Source organism: Amblyomma mixtum, chromosome 1 (assembly GCF_055824585.1).
Source record: "Amblyomma mixtum isolate Tamu chromosome 1, ASM5582458v1, whole genome shotgun sequence".
NCBI lineage: Eukaryota > Metazoa > Arthropoda > Arachnida > Ixodida > Ixodidae > Amblyomma > Amblyomma mixtum.
In genome coordinates, this window is record NC_143012.1 from 173241703 (window position 1) to 173263318 (window position 21616).

At 51.2% G+C, this 21616-nt stretch overlaps 1 pseudogene; it reads left to right on the top strand.

The window, feature by feature from the left end:
• The first annotated feature begins 771 nt into the window (after positions 1-771).
• Positions 772-20937, top strand: LOC149369837 (uncharacterized; annotated as a pseudogene).
• Positions 20938-21616: the final 679 nt, after the last annotated feature.

Consider the following 21616-nt stretch of genomic DNA (forward strand, 5'->3'; position numbering starts at 1 on the left):
ATATGTCGATGACCTTCAAATAGCATGTACATCGTCCAGCCTACCAACCTGTGAACGACAGATACAACTGACATTAAACCGACTTTCGGTTTGGGCAGACAAAAGTGGGTTTAAGTTCTCCCCACAAAAAACAGTTGCTGTCCTTTTCTCGCTCAAAAGAGGTTTGCAGACTGATCCCACCTTGCATTTAAATGACACTGTACTTCCAGTAAAACATGAACATAAATTTTTGGGCATAACATTTGACAAGAAACTCTCATTTCTGCCACACATACGTATGATCAAAAAGAGAGCCTCCCAATCCCTGAATATGCTCAAAATACTTTCACGAAAGCGGTGGGGATCTGATAGGAAATGTCTTTTGCAAATATACCGCTCAGTAGTACGCTCCACCCTAGATTATGGATGCGTTGTGTATGGCTCTGCGAGGCCATCATATCTGAAGAGACTGGACAAAGTACATAACCTTGGTTTACGTCTCTCAACTGGTGCATATAGAACATCCCCCATAAGTAGTCTCTATGTAGAAACCAATGAACCCTCCCTTACAGATAGAAGAACAATGCTCACTTGCGCATACGTCCTGAAAATCCGTTCCCTACCGAAACACCTCTGTTATTCCATAGTTACAAAGTGCACCTCCAGAACACTGTTCAACAACAGACCCCAGTCAATCAGACCTCTACTACTACGCTTCGAGGACAGTTGCCAGAGTTTAGGATTACTGGATACCCTTCCTTACATCACCTCAATGCACGACCCACTGCCCCCATGGTACAGCCTGCCCACTGTATGTGACCTTACATCAACGCGTTTTCAGAAAAAACAAACGCCGCGCGAACACATACTACAGGAATACTTGGCATTGCAAGAAAAATATGCTCACCACACAGAATTTTACACAGACGGCTCAAAAACAGCGGATTATGTAGGAAGTGCGGTGGTACAAGGGGACTGGAAAAAAATAGTAAGACTGCCAAACTGTACGTCCATGTTTACCGCCGAATGTTATGCTGTTTCTGTAGCTGTTGATAGAATATTAAGTAACAGTATCGAAAACAGCATCATCTACACAGATTCACTCAGCCTGCTCACCGCTTTACATCCGCAAAATGCAGCTGAACCATTAATAGGGAGCATAATACACTACATAGAAAAAATCACAACACAGGGGCACACAATCAAATTCTGCTGGGTGCCGAGCCATATTGGATTAGTTGGAAATGAAAGAGCCGACTTGTACGCTGCAGAAGCTCACAGTCACGAAATCAAAAAGTCAGTACACCGTCTAGGACTGCATGAAATTAATACATTCTAACTTGAAAGCTATATGGCAGAGAACTTGGGACAATGAAATAAACAACAAGCTGCATTATGTAAAACCTGTTCTAGGGGAATGGAAGACCTGTACGCACCAGGAGCGTTTTAAGGAGGTAATTTTATGTCGGCTCCGCATAGGACACACACACCTGACACATAACTTCCTACTGACGACACAAGACAAACCTCTTTGCGAAACATGTGGAGACGAACTCACACTAATCCATATTTTAATATCATGTTCAGAACTCGAAACACTAAGAAAAAAGCACTTCACTCAATTTTATAATGAACAAATTCCTCTCCATCCAATGCTAATCTTGGGTGACAATGCATTTGTAGATATAAGTTTCGTTTTTAGCTTTTTAGAAGAACCTGGTTTTCTCGATAAACTATAAATTTTAACCTATTGCCTTATTTGTTTTTGAAACACCCCAGCCACTTTCTCACTCCAGAGAAGATGGCTGAGGACCCTATCCCATCGGTTCGGGGCCTCGAGATCCTTGCTCAGCCAAGGATGGCTGCTGAGGTTACCGAACCCCTTTAAAGCTTTTACCATAAGGCAGTTTTAAAATTCTGTCTTATATTTTTACTAGGTTGCATGAATTAACTTTTTAGGCCCTTTACACCGCCATTCATTTAGACTTTTGTATAACATCCTACATAAAACAATTTTCGATACCCTGAGCTTGGCGCATGATAGCCTGTGGGCGATTTCTCTGCGCGGGGACGCACAGGCAGTCACTCGAGGCAGGACTTTGTACAAACGGTTTATTCTCACATCAGGGGGGCCGGTCGTCGTTGGGGCAGCTGGGTCAGGTGGTCCTTTGGCAGGGCTGGTCCAAGAGCGAGAGGGCGCTTGCCTTCCCGGTCTCGCCTTATAAAGGCTTTCTCCTAGCCTCGCTCTCCCCGCCCCGCCACTCGGGTTGAAGGGGTCCGAGGCTACCAGCGGTGAGCGGCGCGAGATTTGACCTGCCCGCGAGCAGACCCTACATCTCCCCCCCCCCCTCGAACGTCCGTCCCGGGGTCCGCCAGAAGGCGTTCGATGACCTCCGGGTCCGGGTCCATAGAGTCGTCGCAGGGGGGAGGGGTGCTCGCCGGGGGGCCGCCCACCGCTGGCTGGATGGGCTCCTCACGAGCCGCCTGAGGGAGCGAGGCGCCTGGCTCCGCTGAGGGCGCTGCCGGCAGCACCCTCCAAAGCTCCTCGGCCGCCGGGGACAGCAGGTCTGGGCGGCTGGACTGGAGGATGCGGAGGGCCGCCTCCTCCGGGCTGCCCCTCTGCAGTGGCGCAGCAGGGGATGGCGCTGCAGCCGCCAAGAGCTTTTCCGCCGCCTCCCTGCGCGCTCTATGCAGCGCACCGGCCTCGTGGCGGGGCCGGTGCACAAGTGTGCCGCAGAGGGAACACAGGCCGGCCCGCTCCTCGTCACTAAACACGGCCGGGGGCTCCTGGTCCCTCTCCTCCAGGGTCAGGCCGCGGAAAGGCTGCGGCACTTCCTGGAGGTCACCGCCGCGAAGGGGCTGCGCCTGGTCCCGCCACCTGGACCGCGCGCAGTAAGAGATGGCCGCTCCGTTGGCGACCGTGGTCCAGGTGGCCACGTGCCGCAGGACCCTGGGCCGCTTGGGTTGCGGCTGCTCGGCGGCCGAAGCGCCGGCTGGGTGCTGAGGGGGGCCCTGCGCCTGGTCGTCACTGGCCCTCTTGCGTTGTCCTGCACCACTGGGAGGTTCTCTCCAGTGGTCAGGCGCGCGGTTAGACTGGCGGTGGGGGCCACCGCGGCCGTGGAACCGGCGCCACTCGCGTGGACCCTGCCGCCGGCCGGGTGGCGCGCCTTGATGGCGGCCACCGTTCGACGGTGGTCTGCCATCCCTTCCGGAGTCCGAGCCCCGGGTGTCGGTCCGCTGGAGCTTCCTAGAAGGCATATTGAGAGGGCGAGAGCATTGCGAGTGACAATTGATCGAGAGACACGGGTGCTACCTGGTCCTCAGGTTGTAGCGTCGGTTGCGAACCGCACCGCTACCTGCTCGTCCTCCCGGGGGTGAGATCGCCGCATCGCGCTGATTTTCCACCGCTTCGCAGCCATCGTCCTTGCGAAGGTGGAAAGCCTTCAAATCAGCGACATGCACCGGACCGGCGGTTTCGCCGTTTGTCAACAACCGCAGCTGGTAGGTGAGCGGCGTAGTCCGTGCCGTAACTTCGTACGGCCCAGCCCACTTGTGCGCTAGCGACGCGGCGAAACCGCGCGCTGCGTTACTAAGTGGGTGCGTTCTCTTGAGTACTAAGTCGCCCGTGTTGAAAACGACGTGACGGCGACCTTTGTTGACTGATCCGCCTGCTCCATGCGCGCGACATCGAGGTTTTCGCGGGCTGCTCGCTGCGCTGCCTCCAGGCGCTCCCGGAGCCTTGCCGCGTACTGCGAAAGCGGAGGGGGCGCAGGCCCCGCCGCGTCGAGTAGGGCATTCTCTAGCGGAAAAGCGATCTCTCTCCCAAAATTCAAGTAAGCGGGTGTAATACCCACTGACCTGTTCACGGTTGTCCTTGTAGAGAACGCCAGTTCGGACAGCCGCGCGTCCCAATCTCTGTGCTGCTCGGTCGTCGCGACCAGCATGCTCTTCAGATTTCGATTCACCCGCTCGGTTATGTTGCTCTGAGCGTGGTAGGGACTCGTTCTCCTGTGGCGGATTTGAAGCGCCCGACAAGAGTCTACAAAGACTTTGCTTGTGAAATACGAAGCATTGTCTGTAATCAGGTCGGAAGGGAAACCGAAACGAGTGAAAGTCTCCAACAGTTTTTCCCAAATTCGTTCCGACACAAGCTTCCTAAGGGGGAAAACCTCAACCCACTTGGAATAGTGGTCCGTTATTACCAGGATGCATTGGTTTCCGCGCGCGGACCGAGGGAGGGGTCCCATGATATCGCACGCGACCACTTGCCACGGGTAGTTGCTAACTACCGCCTTCATCATGCCAGCGGGCTTGCCCGCCCGAGGCTTGGCTACCTGGCATACCGGGCAGGTACGGGCGTATCCCAGCACATCCTTTCTCATGCCTGGCCAGGTCGCGACACGGCATAACTTGTGGTAAGTCTTACTGCCGCTGCCATGGCCTGCCAGCGCTGAGCCATGGAAGTACTGCAGGAACCGTTTCCGCAACCTTCTCGGGACCACGACTCGGAAAGGGGATGCTATCGCCTCTTCCTCGTCAAGTTGAGGGATGTAGCGGAGCAGCAAGCCATCATCGCCCAGCAGATACGCGTCGTACTTGCCCTCAGCGTTCCCGGTGCAAGCTGCGCTGCTCGCAAGCTCCTTCAGCACCCGCTGGCAAAGACCGTCTGCTTTCTGGGCATCGATCAGCTCTTCTCTACTGACCGCTACTCCCCGAAACAGATTTCTTTCTGCCTCGCTCCTAGGCAGGCGAGCGGTCGCCGCCACGAGCTGCTGTGTTTCCCTTCCGTCACAGCACCGTGCGGGACCTTTGTCCGTCTCCTCTTTCGTCAAACCGGGCGCGACACTCCCGTCCGGCCTCTCGTCCTCTCCAACAGCGGTGACGCCGCTTTTTACAAAGCTGGGCTGCGCCTCTGAAGCGCTTCCGCCAGCATTCCACGGTGCGCGCGATAAAGCATCGGCCACCTTGTTCAAGCTGCCCCGGCGGTACTCGATGGCGTACGCGTAACGTTGCAACGTCAGCGCCCATCTCGCGAGTCTGCCTGCGGGGTTCTTGAGCCTCTTTAACCAAGACAATGCCTGATGATCTGTCTGCACGGTGAAGACCGCTCCGTCTAGGTACATGTCGAACTTCGACAATGCGAACATGATCGCCAGGCATTCCTTTTCGGTCACGGAGTAATTCCGCTCCGCCGATGTGACCTTGCGACTAGCGAACGCGACAGGGCGCAGTTTGCCTTTGTGTTCCTGCAACAAAACAGCTCCAACACCGTAGTCACTAGCGTCTGTCTGCAAGACAAACTGCTTGTTCAGGTCGGGGAGGCGCAGACTAGCGGTATTCGCTATCGCGCGAGCCAAGGCAACAAATGCGTCACTCTGTTCCTTGCCCCAGACCCACTTCGAGCCTTTACGCAACAGCAGGTTTAGCGGCCTTGCAAGCTCCGAACAGCGCGGGATGATTTGCCTGTAGAACGCAACCATCCCCAAAAACCTCTGCAAGCTTTTCACATCCATGGGGCAGGGGTAGTTCAGAATTGCCTGCAGTTTGTCATCATTCGGTCTCAGTGTGCCATCATCCACGACAAAGCCCAAGAGGTTCACTCTCTTGGATGCCAACTGCACTTTCTTTGGATTGATGGTTAGACCGGCACGTCTCATTCTATCGAGAACGGAATTCAGGTGAATGAGGTGCTCCTCGAACGACTGTGAGAATATCACAACGTCGTCGAGGTACGCCATGGCGTAGTTGAACCTTGCATCGCCCAGCACGATGTCCATCAGTCGCATGAACGTGCTCGGGGCGTTAGACAAACCAAACGGGAGTCGAGTAAATTCGAAGAGCCCGCGGTGGCAGGTGAATGCGGTTTTCTCAATGTCACCTTCGGCCACCTCAATCTGCAGGTACCCTCTGCTTGCATCCAGGACTGTGAAGAACCTCGCGTTCCCTAACGCGTACATCACAGCCTCGATCGACTGAAAAGGGTACGCAACCGTAGGCGTCAGTGAGTTGAGCTTACGATAATCAACACACAGCCTGACCGATCCATCTTTCTTCGGTGCTAGAACCACTGGTGACGCCCAGGGACTTCGTGAGGGTCTCACCGCACCGGTGTCAATCATCTCGTCAAGGGCACAGTCGAGAAGCTGCCTCTTATGCGCACTTAACGGCCTCGGGTTACACCTGAAAGGGCGCGTATCACCCGTCTGAATCTCGTGCTGAAGCAGGTCGGTTCTGCCCGGTTTCTCCGTGAAGCAATCCGAAAACGGGAGTAAAGTTTCCGCGAGCCTTCGGCGCTGACTACTGGGTCCTGAGAAAGACGCAATAATCGCTTCTAACGGGCCACCGTCTCTCAGCATCTCGAGGGAGCTCACCTGCCTTTCTGTCGCACAGGTGTGGACAACCACCTTTTATGCAGGACAGCCGGGCAAGGATGCGCTTTCGAAGGGAATGAGGGGGGCGAGCTGGCTGTAACGATAGCCATTCTCCCCCATGTCGAGCACAATGCCTTCGCTCGAGAGAAAATCCCTTCCCAGAATTACTGGTATCGGCAAGCCAGGCAGATAGACGAAGCGATGTCTCCGCTTTCTGCCGTCAGAGCGCATCGTAGGACGCACTGCTCCCTGTGCCTTTGCCGCCCCAGCTGCTAAGCTTAACGGGGTTTCGGCCGGTCTGACACGGATGTTACCTATCCGGCAGGCCTCGTACACCTCGTCACCGACCAGTGACAGCGTTGAGCCCGTGTCTACGAGTGCAGAGTAGCATCGACCCGCTAACTGCACTAGCATAAAAGGGCTTGAGCGCGGAACGACTCCCTGAGCTCTACAGGCGAGCGGAACAAAGGCCTCCCCGTCGCCGGCGCGGGAGTTCTTTTCCTGACTAGCGCCTTGACAACCATGAAATTCTCCCGCTGACGGTGAAAGGCCGGTGCCACCAGACATCACCGCCAGCGCCTGGCGTTTCCCTGCATACGCCTAGCTTGGCATTCGCGTGCCACGTGGCCGGGCTGGTTGCAATTCCAGCAAAGCCGGTCGTTCACCCGCCGCGTGGACGGAGGACCCCTCGTTCCACGAAGCGGTTGGGGCCGACTCTCCCCTTTCTCCGCGCATTCCTGACGCTCGCTCGGCGCGTGGCCTGTGAGGCCGGCACGGCGCCGCTGCTCGAATGCGTACGGGTCCAGCGCGCGAGGGACAACAGGGGGTTCCGCCTGCCTTTCCACGGCCATTACCTCGGCGCGCCGAGCCCTCATCGCGCATTCTCGGCCTCCATCCCATGCGCATCCCGGTTCCAGCGATTCGGCCTGCCTGGGGGGCGGCTGGTAGCGCAGTTCGGCTAGTAAATCCGCCTGCACGGTCTTGGCCTCCTGGCACCTGCGCTAGGGCCTCGAGGTTTGTAAAACTGCGGCCTCGCAGATACGGCTTGAAGCGTGGATGGCACTGCCTGATCACACGCGCAACCTGATCTCGGTCGGTTGCCGTCGGATCTGCCCTCTTGTACAGCTCTTGCATTGCGCGTACGTACTCGAGGAGGCTTTCCTCTGGGTGTTGGGTGCGCAACGCGAGCTCCTCCAGCACCCGGCGCTCATAATCAGGCGGCAAGAACTCGGCGCGGAAACGGTCTTTGAAGTCCGCCATCGACTGGAAAGTCGGCTGGCAGCGCCTCCATCGCGTCGCGCTCTCGACGAGTGCTACAGGCAGGACCTGCCCTAGCATTACGTCATCTGTGGCGCCCAGAGCCGTCTGGTAGTCCTCGAGTTGTTGTAGAAACTCGTGGACTGATTTCGCGTCCGTGTACCCGGAAAAGGAGGGGACCTCCATATTTATCCGCGGGCGCGATGCTGTCGCCGATGGTACCGATGCTGCGGCCTGGTTGGCGCCAGCCACCGAACCGAGCTGACGGGCTAATGCGGCAAACATCTCAGTCACCTGCCCCATTACGGCCGCCGCGTCGGCCGTCTCACTACCGGCTGCCCCGCCATCCAAAGCCGTGGCTGAAACATTCTTTCTGGGAGGCATAGTTCGCGCTAACTGTCCGGCCGCACCGGCTAACTGCTCATGGCAACAAGAACATTCACATACACAACAATCTATCTACAAACACGCGGAAATACACAACACAAAACGCCCGAAAACTACATAAATAACACAAAACCCCTAACAAATTTACAACACTACACAAGTCGCTACCCCGCGAACATTCCGCCTGACCCGCTCCTTAACCCTATCGGTCCGGCGTGGCCCCGAACAAAGAGGGCCTGCCACGAGTCTGGCTGCACGTCCCAAAATCGGCAGAGAAATCGTCCACAAGGTGTTAATTAAAGCCACACGCTGGGCGCCATTATTTGTGGGCGATTCCTCTGCGCGGGGACGCACAGGCAGTCACTCGAGGCAGGACCTTGTACAAACGGTTTATTCTCACATCAGGGGGGCCGGTCGTCGTTGGGGCAGCTGGGTCAGGTGGTCCTTTGGCAGGGCTGGTCCAAGAGCGAGAGGGCGCGAGCCTTCCCGGTCTCGCCTTATAAAGGCTTTCTCCTAGCCTCGCTCTCCCCGCCCCGCCACTCGGGATGAAGGGGTCCGAGGCTACCAGCGGTGAGCGGCGCGAGATTTGACCTGCCCGCGAGCAGACCCTACAAGCCTCAGTCGCTTATGCGCCATAAAACCCAACACAACACAATACAACTGCTCTTTGAGGCGTCTCGCATTAGCTACATGCTACTACTTTGGAGGGTGCGCGTCCAATTCCTTTCTGCTTCTCCTTGGGTAAAGCTTTCTTTTTTCGAAGGGGTAGAGGCTGTTGAGAAGAGCAAGGTTCCGGGCTAGTTGGTAATGCATTTAAAGGAAGAAAGAGCGCTACGAAACACGGACACACGAAGAAATGACACACACCTTTCCAACCAGAGAGCAGGGATCCCGCCCTACGTGTTGTTCGGGAGAGGGCATCCTCCTCTCAACCTCGGCGTGAATGTCCGCAGTCTTGTTTTTTTTTCCTTTCTTTCTAGGAAGCCTTCTCCTGCATTCCAAGGTTGACCGTACCATACGACTTCCTCTATTGTCGACTGTCGCGTTCTTTGAACAAGCCAAGCTAAGCCAAGCACTGTATAGACCAGCATTAAAACCAGAATCCAGACCCGCTTCTGGGCGCGGCCATTTTCCGCCGACTGGTGCGCCGCGGTGCGGGCGCTTCTTTGGGGACTGCGGGGCGGCGGCAGCTCCGCGGCCGCGCCTGCATATAGCCGCGCTTCGGGAGCTAAAAAAACATTGCCGAGCATACTTCCGCAGCGTGGCTGTGTTGCAGGAAGTATTCACGTTATTAAAGAGAGCACATTGTTGCGTTTTAATGACATTTAGTTTGACATTCACGTGAATTGTGCTGACCTTAGAACGCGCTCGTGCTTATATCGCTACCGTCTTGGTGCTCCACTGCAAAAAAAAGAAAACTTTTTGTTCAATATCAAGTATTAGGTGTGCGGCTAGCATGCAGTTCCAATTCCCATGCACTCTTAATCCTTCGACCATAAAGTACCACCCACAAACAGGGCTTTCTTGTCGCATGCATGCTGCGCCAGTTTATCAACAATTAAATTACCGCGGTGAGCTTAACTGAGTCGCAGCGCCAACGAAAAACAAAATTTGTCATCGTTTATGCAACCTGATGCGTAAAAACGTACTTTTGCTCAAATTATCAAATCTTGAATAGATATTAGCACCGAATCCAGCTTTCACGAATTCTGAGGTCCGAAATCGCGCTCATTTTATTCTGTAGCTCTCGCCGCGTGTGACAGCGTTGCGTAGGCGTTTGGCTAAGTGTGAATGAATGTATTAAAATCGCGCATATTTTCCTATGATTACGGTAGATAGCAAAAGCAGAAAGACACTACGGTAAATCCTTTCCCCCCCCCCCCCCGATCCCTATGACATGCGTGCGGAAAGAGCAACTGAAATCGGTAGCGGTCGTGCTTACAATCCTGTGCATGAAATGTGTTTAATGGAAACTAGAGCAAGCACAGCCAGCGCCTCCTCTATACTTTCTGTGCCTGGGAGAACGAGAGGCGAACAGTGGGAGCCCGCCGTCGGGGCTAGTACGGCCTTTCGCCGCCACGCGCCGCCACCGGAGTAGGATCACTGCCGCGCCGTCGCTCCGTCGCTCATTGAAACGCAGACCGTTCGCAGTTGTTCTGTCGTTGAGTTTTCGGCTACATTCATGTTGTTTCAAGTACAATCAAAACTTTTTTTTAAAAAGGAGCTCAGAAGCACTTGTCGCTAAGGGTAATCGGACCATTTTAGTCGTGTCTTTCACGGCTACTGCAGTGCAATGCGCTCGCGCGTCCTCTGCTGCGCTGATATGACAGCGCGCGCCTGCTTAAATCCACTGCGTGGAAAATTGTTCTGTCACCTTTAAGTTCGCTTGTCTGAGGGTCTCTATTTGAAAGCAGTGCTTGGCAGCAGCTAATACTGAAAGCTTGGGCTCTGCAAGAGCTCCGTCGCGTGCTGTTGTTTACTCATGTAAGTAGCACGTAAAGCCGTTAGACTGCTTCCAAGGCGGTACCTGATCCCGCGTTTCCTTCTTAAAGTTTTTGAGTTACCATTGTCGCCACCGAGGCCAGAGTTGGCGCCAGAAAATGTGCAGCTTTGCCAACTGGTTTCATCATTTGATCTGCCGCACACTTCCTGCAAGACTGCACGGTGTCTCGAATCGCATCGTTGACGCTCAACTTGAGCGTGTATGGTACGCGCGAAAAATGCTCCCTGCTGTCAGTGCCACCAGCTATGTAACGTGAGACGCTGCATCATATGCCTGCACATAACGCTGCGCAGATATAGAGGTTCATATACTCAATATCAGTGCGTTGTGAGTCAACACTTACTCAAACTCGAAAAAAAAGTATTTATTGTGGAGGCTAACTTCTACACGGCAGTAAAACGTACGCCATCCTCAGAGCCTCGCGTACTTTCGCGAAAGGGGCTTTTTTGTGAAATGTTTAACTATGTCATGCTTGTCACGTACTGACATTGAATGCGTAGTTGCAGAGAAGCGGCCTCAGGAAACGAACCGATATAAGGTTCATGAGTTCGTTGATGCCATCGCTCTTGCACTTCAGCAACTTTGAAGCACAAAGGGCTGGCACAGCGTGCTCTACTAATGTAGTGATAGGCTTTTTCAAGGTCTGATCGTCCTGCAGGGGGCGGTCAGCAAAAGCTCTTAATGTGTCGAGAACGACGAGAGGTTGATCTGACGGGTAGAGCAGCCCACCTCGGTCTTGGCTGCGGGTGAACTGAAGGAGTGGCTGGTTGCTAACCGGCTTCGTGCAGAAAGTAAGGCAGTTCTCGCAATCCATATGCTCGCCAACAACTCGTGCAATGTAACCGCCCACATAAGCGGTAGCAGAGATCTGAAGCGACGGCAGGTGCTGTGGAAAAATTGTGGTAGTAGGCCTCAGAAGCACCAATCTTGGTCTCGACAGCTTTGGCGCTGCTTGCACAGTCGACATCAGGGGAGGCTTTGGAGCTGAAGTAGAAGTTGGTTGCGCAGAAGAAAGGACGTCAGCGGGTAGGAGTCTTGGTATCGAAGCACATTCTTTGTGGCCAATATTGGATACTGAATTAGACGCAGCGATCCCGGTCTTCAGTAGCTTTTCGAGACCTGACAATGCAGCCCCAACAACCAACATGTCGTTACACCCGGATGACATTCGCAAACTACCAAACAAGGATTCAATAGGATCGCTGCTGAATTTTCGGGTGGGGACGAAAAAGAACTCTTCAGTCAGCATGCTGACTGATGAGTTCTTTTTCGTCCCCACCCGAAAATTCAGCAGCGATCCTATTGCAGATATTTGACACACGCCACTGTAGAATAGGTAGTGATCAGAATTGCCTGATAGGTTTCGTCTGCGAGAAATTCACGGGTATGCCCAGATCTATTTTTTTAGCCCTTCTAAATACATACGGAAAGTGACTTCAAGCCATTCAAGCCGCGGATCAGCACTGTCGTCGAATTGGCGAGCATCCGGAAAATGTTCGTGTATGTGCTGCGTCCTGTTGCTGATATCGTGAAGCACGAACCACCAATAAACGTCCTTCACGAACGTAATGGTTGGCCCTGCAGCTGAAAATGACACGGCAGAAGTGCGCCGAGCCTGATCCTTGAAAAAGAAACAAGAATCGTTCTCCGCGCGGCCGATCAGCAGTAGCCGAGCTTCTCGTATCCTCGATGAGCGCGGGCATCGAGGCACCCGCCGCGCGCGACGTATTCTTAAGCCTGTTTCACATGACAGCGAAAATGCTAGCGAATCCTGTCGCCGCGGCGGAAAAACCTGTTTTGAGTCGTCGCTGCGACGAGCAGCGAGGTTTCAACAAGTTGGAAATTTTCGCTGCGACGCGTCGCTCAATCGCTCAGTCGCTTGCATGTGAACCGGCCTTTAGGGTGCCTCGATGCGCGCGCGCGCGCATCGAGGCACCCTACGTATTCTACTCACACAGCGCCTCCTTGCGGCAGCCGCGAGCGGCGGCGGAGCTAGCGCCCGACGGCCTGAGGAGAGCGTTCGCCCAGGCACAGAAAGTATAGAGGAGGCGCTGGCTCAGCGCAAGGAGGTGATCGAAAACACGCGCTTCGTCGGGACAACCTTCAGTCTGCAGCTCGCCTATCCATTTACTACACCACTGATTAAAATCAGTAAATCCACATTCCTGCGCCTAAAATTATCATAGATGATAGCGCACGCAAAAGACGGCAACAAACGACACGCCAGCGCAGAAATCTGCTTAGAAGTGCCGGTTTCCAGTCCGTATGCTACCTGGCCGACTACTCCGCGGGAAAAATCCTTGCTGTTTGCAATACTGTTCCAGAATTTCCCTGAGCAGCGCCGCTGCACCAGTGGCTCGGTGGAGCAGCGTCGCCGCTGTGGTGCCAGCGTTTAGAATCCTGACCCAGCAGAATATCACCATTGAAAAACGTAGCGCGAAAAACGAGACACAGAAAAGGTGAAGACAGGACACGAGCGCTAATGATCAATATTAATATCATCATGGTGGGCACAAACAACGCGACAGACGGGCACTCCCTAGCCGCACTTACATCCAAATGAACGGAAAAAAACTCGGAGATGTCACGCTAACGACTAACTGCGCGCAAGATAACCGCAGTAGTGTCTGGTAGAGCGAAAATGTGAGTAGTGACGCACAGCACACACCACATACGTTATGACGAAGCACTACAACGACAGAAGCGAACACGTAAACATGCATTCTACGCGCGGCGCCGGCGCGATCCGCAGTCCATCGGTCCGCGCACGTCGATAGATGGCGACTGGTGTCTAGAGTAGGGGCGCGCCAGCAGCCTGCGTGTGAGGGTAAAAGAATCCGCAGCTTCGCAGGAGGGCGCTGCGGACGCCAGTGAAATGCGCCCTCTCCGGCCGGCTCCGCATTTTTGACTGGGCAAACCGGTCACCCCTCCCATTGAGTAGCTGCGCGAGCAGCGCGCTGTCTCCCGAAAAGTAGCCAGTTCTGCACGTACTTTGCACGTGTTGGCCAGCCTGCAAATCTCTTTGTTCAGTCGCGAGCTTTTTTGGCTTTTTTCCCTCGTGCTTGAACGCTGACGAGCTTCAGAGGATTAGCAAAATGTACAGGAGCGCTAGAAATAAATGCGAATAGCACGGCGCCCGGTAGTAACAAAAAGACGCTAGAGTGGTACATTATTGTATCACGGATGTCTCTAGCGTATTTTTGTTGCGAGCCAAGTATAAGAGTGACGAAAATAAATTCCAACAGCGGAGCTCCTAGGCACCGCGCTGTTCGCATTTCTTTCTGTCGCAGCAGTACGCTCTGAGATGTAGGTTAAAAGAAATAGTGGACAGTGATTTTTTTTTCGCTGCGCAAACTTGAAAAAAAGAACTGCTAGTGGATCAGACCCACTCCGTAAAGCAGATGGTTGACGAAAAAGCCGGTACCGTAACGGCGAAATGTGTATCGCAAGTAAATGACGAGATCATTTAAGACATGGAATTAGAGGTAAATACCATTTGTTTTGGCGCAGCCATCTTCGCAAGATACTTAATTTCGTTAGGTGGCTGAGCAGTTCGGTGCATGCAGGTTTGTTGCCCAAATAATAAGGATTTTTTTACGTGTTTCGCTGAATAATAATGGAAATAATTTTTATTTTAACTTCAAATAAAGTGGCCTTAAGGAGACATGAGAGACTGAAGACAAAAACGAAAACACGCACGAAATGCTCCTACCAGCTGCTTGCTATATACGGCTAAGAGAAAAAATGCTCTAGTTTGGTCAAACGCTACAACGGAGATAAGCGGTTGGTATATTTATTTTAATGCTGATTACAGCGCACGCGCATCCCCAAAACAATTAATTTGCAGAGCCATCGCTCATATGGAAACGCTCATTCATATACAAGCAAACATTTTGATTATTTTTATTTTTAGAATTTTTTTACATGTAAAGCAGCTTCGAAAATTGAGCCAGGCGTCACAAGTCTGAACATTGAGGCGATCACTGACCTTGCCTCACACGCGTCTGCATAACGCCGCCACCTGATGTGGTCAGCCTCCAAAATAAAAAATGGCAAAAAAAATTCAGGGGGCACTTTGCCTGTCTAAAGTGGGTAGAGGCGGAAGCGTTTTCCGCACCACCTTCGCTGTTTCTGTGGCACTGGTGGCGTCACATATAATTGAGTACTAATTACTAAGTGATGACAAATCACTAATTAATGGTTAATTACTGATTAATGCCTGAATACTAATTACCTGCTAATTAATGATGCTTAAGCTTCGCCTTTAGGAGTGGAACGCGACAGCGCGTTGTAGCGCTGCCAGGGAGTGCACGGAACGCCACCATCCGTTCGGCGCGATGCCTTGCCGTTTGAACGCAACGCTTTTTGAGGAAAGGAAATGGCGCAGTAATTCTCTGTCATCTCGGTGGACACCTGAACCGCACCGTAGAGGAAGGGAGGAAGTGGGAGTGAAAGAAGATAGATAAAGAGGAGCCGTAATGAAGAAAATGAAAATTGTATTTGAGGAAAGGAAATTACGCAGTAACTGTCTCACAAAATTCAGGGTGGCACTTTTTTGACCTAAAGTGTGGTCACTGATGTGTGGTTAAGATGTTAAGCTTCGCCCCTAAGAGTGGAACGCGACAGCGTCTTGCAACGCTGCCAAGGAGTCCATAGAACGCCATCGCCCATTCGGTTCTACGCCTCGCTCGTCGGTATATTGGTTTTTGAGGAAAGGAAATGTATCTGTCTCTCATTTTTCGGTGGACACCTAAACCTCGCCGGAAGGGAATGGAGGAGGGTGAGAGTGAGTGAAGACACCGTATTCACTAGACGCGCCTTTGTTCATTCCAAACCATCTAGCTGGCATGGCGGAGTGGATAGTATGCTCGTCTCTCACGCCGAAGACCGGGGTTCGATTCCTGAGCTCGACCAATTTCTTAATCGTTTTTATTTATCTATATGGCCTGACTAGTAAGGCTAATTAGGCTAATTAAGTAATTAAGCAATTAACTAAGCTCAGTCCTACTTGGAGCATCACTATACGATCCCTTCAATTGGTTGCATGGTTACTAGCCAAAGTACAATTGGCCCCGTTTGAAATTCGCGCACTGTGACGTCAAGACCGTTTCCACCAACTGAAAAGCGTGACATTTTCTGTCGACAACTGCTGCTTACAACGATGAGACATTAAAGGCTTCCGCCTTAAAAATTAGTTTCGTTAGCGCGAGCTTTACTAAACACTGCATGCTTAGTGAATTACAGAAAAAACTGCTCAGAATATTACGCGTGCAACATACCAAACGTGTTTAGCAACAGAAAAACGCTTACTTCACCCTGCCCACAGCAGTTATCGAGGCCTGCCGTTTCTCGTTCTCATCCATTTCCTATCGTTTTTCCTATCGTCAACTGCTTGATAAGAGCAATGAAAAATTTTTAAGACCATTATCTTCAATATTTCTATTACTGTACGTTACAATTTTCCAATATTAATTTTTTTCCCCCAAGATTGTAGGACATGTACAGGAAATGTATAGAATTCCACGGGCAGTCCTTGGCCGTTGATGTTCAGAGAACTACTGTGACAGCCGCTGTCACAACAAGTTTCTCCACTCTTAGAACGTCGCGGAATTCCAACCATGACTCACAGCGAGCGGCAACACCGCTTTTGTGCGCCCGCGAGCAGGACGGCGCGTGCTCACAATGAGAGAGTGTGCCAGCCGCGCGAGCAGCACGCGCCAAAATGACCGGCAGGGGAGAAGTGGCGCTGGTGCAGTGGGCATTTTACCTAGAGCGCCGCCATTTTGGGGAGGTGGCGCCGTCTATGTTCTGTTCTTGTCCCTAGCGCCATGCTGGTGTGCGCGCGCGCATTTGTGCTGCCTCCACGGTGCAGTACGGAGGCGTCGCAAATTGGCGTTGCGGAGCTTCTCATTTTTTGTGCGTGTGTGTGTATGCTAGAAATGCGCCTGGGTGACGGGAAAAGCTTTTCTAGCAAGACTGGCGCCGTTTGGTTTAGTGATGGCCGGAACTCCATCGGATTATGGGGCAGGAGGCACTTCCACCGTCGTTCCGATGACTAACCTAGGCCAACGAAACTTGTTTACGAGTTGTTTGTTTGCTCTAGTGCATAGCAACGGTCGCATCGCTACCTACGACGGCGGTCGAAGAAGCCACACAGGCAGCCGCCAAGCTTCTTTTATGCTATCTGATTGAGTTCGATAGAGTACGATTACCGCCAGCATAACAAAGTCACTTCATGAATGTTTACGTTGATGAGTTTCTTTCGTGAAAGCTGACCCGTATACACTTCACAATTTCAGGCAGGTATTACAGTGCACTTCTCAGCGAGATACGCATCGTGCCAGATTCAGGCGTCTGATGCCTGGCGTCCTCTCTGCCTTTCAGCTTGTTATCACTTCGAGATAAATGCTCGCTTACGAGCAGGTATAGGTGGTAGATGCAAGAATGTTTACTAAGCCAGAGTGGGCAGGCACCAACGAAAGCACATTCTAGGCTAGTTGACATCGCGTATGTCATCATTGCTTGCTTGGGTGCTTGGCCACCGAGCGAGCACGAGCAATGGTCGTTCTCGCTGCCTCGCCGCTTTTTTTCGCGTACGTGTCCACTCTTCACTCGTGGAAAGAAAAATGTTGCGGCCCTAAATAAATGTCCACACTAAACAGAGAAAGTTAGATGAGAGGTTGCATGGGTATTTGCCCCGCGGCAGCAGAAATTCGCCACGCCACCCGCAGCTCCATTGTACTTTGGTGAGCAAGCGCGTTTGCGGTCGTCGTTAAGCACGCTATGCGTCTTCACACAAGTTTTTGGTATCTTGACGACTGGTGCAGTGAGCACGCTTTTTTGCTTCTGCCAAAGCCCAGTTGTTCGCGGTAACAACACTGCTGCAACAACATTGCTTACTCGGCAGCAGGGCTGGGCAAGATACTTCAAAATAGTATCTTCGATACGATACTCGATACCTTTGAAAATTGTATCTCCGATACAGATACAAGATACAGTACCGAAATCAATTTTCGATACAGATACTCGATACTGTGTCTTCGATACTTCGATACATCACTAAAATATGAAATATAATACAGGTTATATTACGACTAACAAAGTTTACATAACTGAAATTACTGTCTAATAATTCCGGTAATATAATTGGAGAACTTAGGAAATGTACGCGTGGTTTCTGTAACCTTTAGTGTATTTCTATGGAGCACGTTTCCTGAAAGGACTTATAAATGAATCCGACGGCATGGATCTGTTGAAGCCCCGCTTTCTGCGCAGTTGGCCTTGTTAGAACTTTAATTTGGACTAAAGCCATATACCAGGTGTCCCAGCTAAATGTAACCAAGCTTTTAAAAAACACGGGGTGTCCTAGCCATCTGAAACCAAATGAGGGTTGTTTAGAGTCGCGTGACCTAGACCACAGTATTTTTTTCATTCTTCAAGGTTCACTAATTAGTTAAGCTTAATTAAATAACTTTTTTATTTATTGACTTCAGGAACAGTGTCAATGGAAAAGTTGTAGATCGCTTCGAGAAACAGCTTACTGAGACATTTGCAGCAAAGTAATATTTACGTAAAGTAGTTTTTTTACCGCCCTTTAACCATAACCCGCACAACAAGAAAAAGCTTCCACATGACAACTGTGCCACTTCAACGTCCCACGACGGGCCTTAAAGAATAAAATCCATTTTTTTCTGAAGTCCTCTCCTCGATGAGACTTTGGGTGCACATTGGGGCAGAGAAGTGAGCGAGCAGCTGGACACGTGACAACTTTCTTTTAATGCCAATAAATGAAGCTATGTAAATCGTAACTTGACGGAAACAGCACTACTAGCGGTTTTTCGAGGTGATCTAACATTTTTGCACAGACACTTTCTTCCTGAAGTTAATAATTAAAAAGGTGGCTAATTAAACTTATCTAATTAATTAACTTTGAAGAGCGAAAAAATACTCAAGACTAGGCCACGCGACTATGAACAACCGTGAGTTGGTTTCACTGCATGACTAGGACACTTCGCCTTTTTTAAAAGTTTGGTTACATTTAGCTGGGACACCCGGTATATGTTGAAGTGATCGCTTCCGTAAGCAGCCTAGCGAAAAATCATTTCACCCAAAGTTCCCCATGCGAACCAGTCTGTGAGCACTTGGCTATATGAATAAACCTGAAACGTTTGTTTTCGATTCGATACTATAGAGTACTTACCCGATGGCCTGTGCCTTTGATCAGACTAAATGATGCAAGCTCCGTGCGCTTGGGAACCGAACAGTTAGTTTGCCAGTACTGCGATAGCAAACTTCTGAAGCTGAAACTATTCTTGAAAAGCTGGAATTAAAACAACAACAAGTAAAATGGATGAACGTTTTTATTAGGCTAAAGGTATTCGTTACGTTTACTTGAAGGTCTTAAGTAACAACATTTGCTCGAACCGCCGGTCCGAAAAAGCCCCGCGATGTGGGCGTGCTATAAGGGAGGCAAATGAAAAAAAGCCTCTCTGCAGGAGTAGACGAGCACGTCGCAGTATTATACTAGACGAAGGCGCCTCTTATCAGTGGATAAGAATGAAGCATAGCCACATCAACTCGAGGATCTTGTAAATAATTGAGAAACTGAAGCTTCACTAACGCCTTCTGAGAGCTACGGCTGGTTATACCGCTTGTCTCTTCAAATGTAAAGAATGCGTCAGCTGACGCATTTGATGCTGCTGGCGCCGATGATCCCACTGCCTCGCGTGCGGAGAATGCGCGGCTTGTGTTGTGCTGACATAGTCGACAACAGCATCTTCTGTAAGCTTCTGGGCATGACGGTGGAAGTCTTCCATTTCTGCTGGCAACCACCGCAACTTGAAATAGGGGTGTAGAACAGCAGCAACTGTTGCCGCTTCTGCACTCGGTTTCATCTTCAAAAGATGGTCAAACCTGCGGGTGAATCCATTCCTAACTCCGAGAAACGCTGATCCAGAAGTGGTAGCTTGGGAGTTAGCTAAAAAGCAGCGAAGGTGCTGCCGCCCGTCTTGTACTACAGCCTGAGCGAGCGCTTTTACAGTTTTTTTTTGTATCGAGTATCGTAAAATACACGATACACTAAAAATGTATTTTCGATACCGATACTCCGATACTCTAGTTTACAGCACGCGATACCTAATACCGATACACATAATGTATCGAAAGATAGTATCGAAGATACATGTATCTTCGATACTGCCCATGACTGCTCGGCAGTGCTGTAATATCGCATATCATTTGCTGTCATACTTAGCATGAAGCAAAAACTTCGGAGAGGTCTTTTTTCTGCTTATCTGAGCTATCTACTTCCATTGCTCTGATACTGTGGCCTTCATACTTGTCTGCAGGACACGAGCTGTACAGGCATCCAACTGTTGTCACTGACTGAAGTGGCCAAACGTCCGGATGCCACACATCATTTTTTATTTGCTAGAGAAGAAAGCATGTGACATCAAGGAGGCACAAAATCCTTTCTGTTAACGCTAGCCAGCCAAAGACATCGCTCGTCTTCATCTGACGGAAAGCGATGCAGGTGGAACACGTCGCAGCCGCACTGACGCCGCGGCTGTTGATGCTGTGCTCATGGCTCGGCGGCTAGTTTTTTTCGCTTGCAATAGCTGTTGGTGCAGCCAACAACAGCGCAGTGGTATCCTGATGACCTCGGCTCACGATTCATGTTAACAGTCAGCGTCAGAACACGTAAAAACTGTTTTCTCGTGCAAAAGACAGCAGGACACGAACGTAACTCAACGCGTACTTCGCCGTCCGCGCATACCAGTAGGAGAGGAGGAGGAGAAGCGGCTGCGCGCGCGCGCCGGTTCGAGGCTATTTTCCTCCTCGCGCCGAAAACGGTCTATAAAGGAAAGTTTTTCAATCAAACAACCGGAACTGCCATAGGGGCGTCGATCTCCGTCACATTGGCTAATTTAACCATGAAAGACGTTGAAACCCGGGCGCTTGCCACCTTCAACCTGAAGCCAAAGTCGTTCCTTCGCTATGTAGACCACTGCTTTTGTGTGATGAAAACGTCGGAGATAGACAACCTCCTAACCCATCTAAATTCAACTGATCCGTCCAAACAGTTTACAGTGGAACGTGCAGGGCAGGGCAGTCTGCCTTTTCTCGATGTTCTACTCACAATTCACGGCAAAGGAACCCACACGGGACGGTACCTCCATTTGAGTTCGAACCATCCCACTCCTCGCAAGGCATCTGTCACTACATCTTTATTGAAGAGAGCCGACACCATAAGTTCCTCAAATGAAGACAGTAAAAAAGAGAAGAACCGTGTCGTCTCCGATCTCCAAAAAATGGGTACTCCAGTTCTTTCATCCGACGCATTAGTCAAAAAAAAAAGACGACACAAAAACAGCTCCATTCTTTTCCCGAGCACGCGCCAGAAGCGAATACACGTTTGCATTCCGTACGTGGAAGGCGTGAGCGTGACGTTGGCTCGTGTTCGCGGTAAAGAAGGGGTGCTGACAACGCACAAACCGGCTACCACCATCGGACGCCTTCTCTGTCCCCCCCCCCCCCTCCTCGGTCTGCCCGGCCTCGTACGTAGGGGAGACAAAGAATTTCGCGGAAAGAATGAGACAACACAAAGCGGACAACACCGAATTGACTTTGACGGCACTCTTGTGCTGGAAACCGAGGCTAACCCACGCAGGAGGCTTCTACTCGAGTTTTGCCACTTCCAACAGACTTGGAGGAATGTTAATCGCTCCCTGGGGACGCTTCCTTCTTCTTACAACTATGGTTTGCGGCCGCTGGCCAGGAAATCTTCTACATGAGGGCTTAAAATGCCAAGCTGCGCCTCGCCCGTGGTTGCGTCAGTAATCTTTCTCCTAAATTAATTTTTCCCAACCAGACTTCGTCAAATAGTTTTGTTTGAATCACTTAAACTGGTTTCCGATTACAATCGTCCGGCCTTCGCAAGCTATTAATACTAGTGTTATTATTACCTGGTAGCCTTTAAGGTTTATTGGCCTTTAGCGGTGAAAAAATATGGCACAGAGAAATGCTAGTCGAGGCTACATAGTACGGTGAAACTCCATGCAAAATACAGCTGTGCAGTGCAGGGAAATCACAATCCCTCTCTAGTGCAAAAAAGATGTTA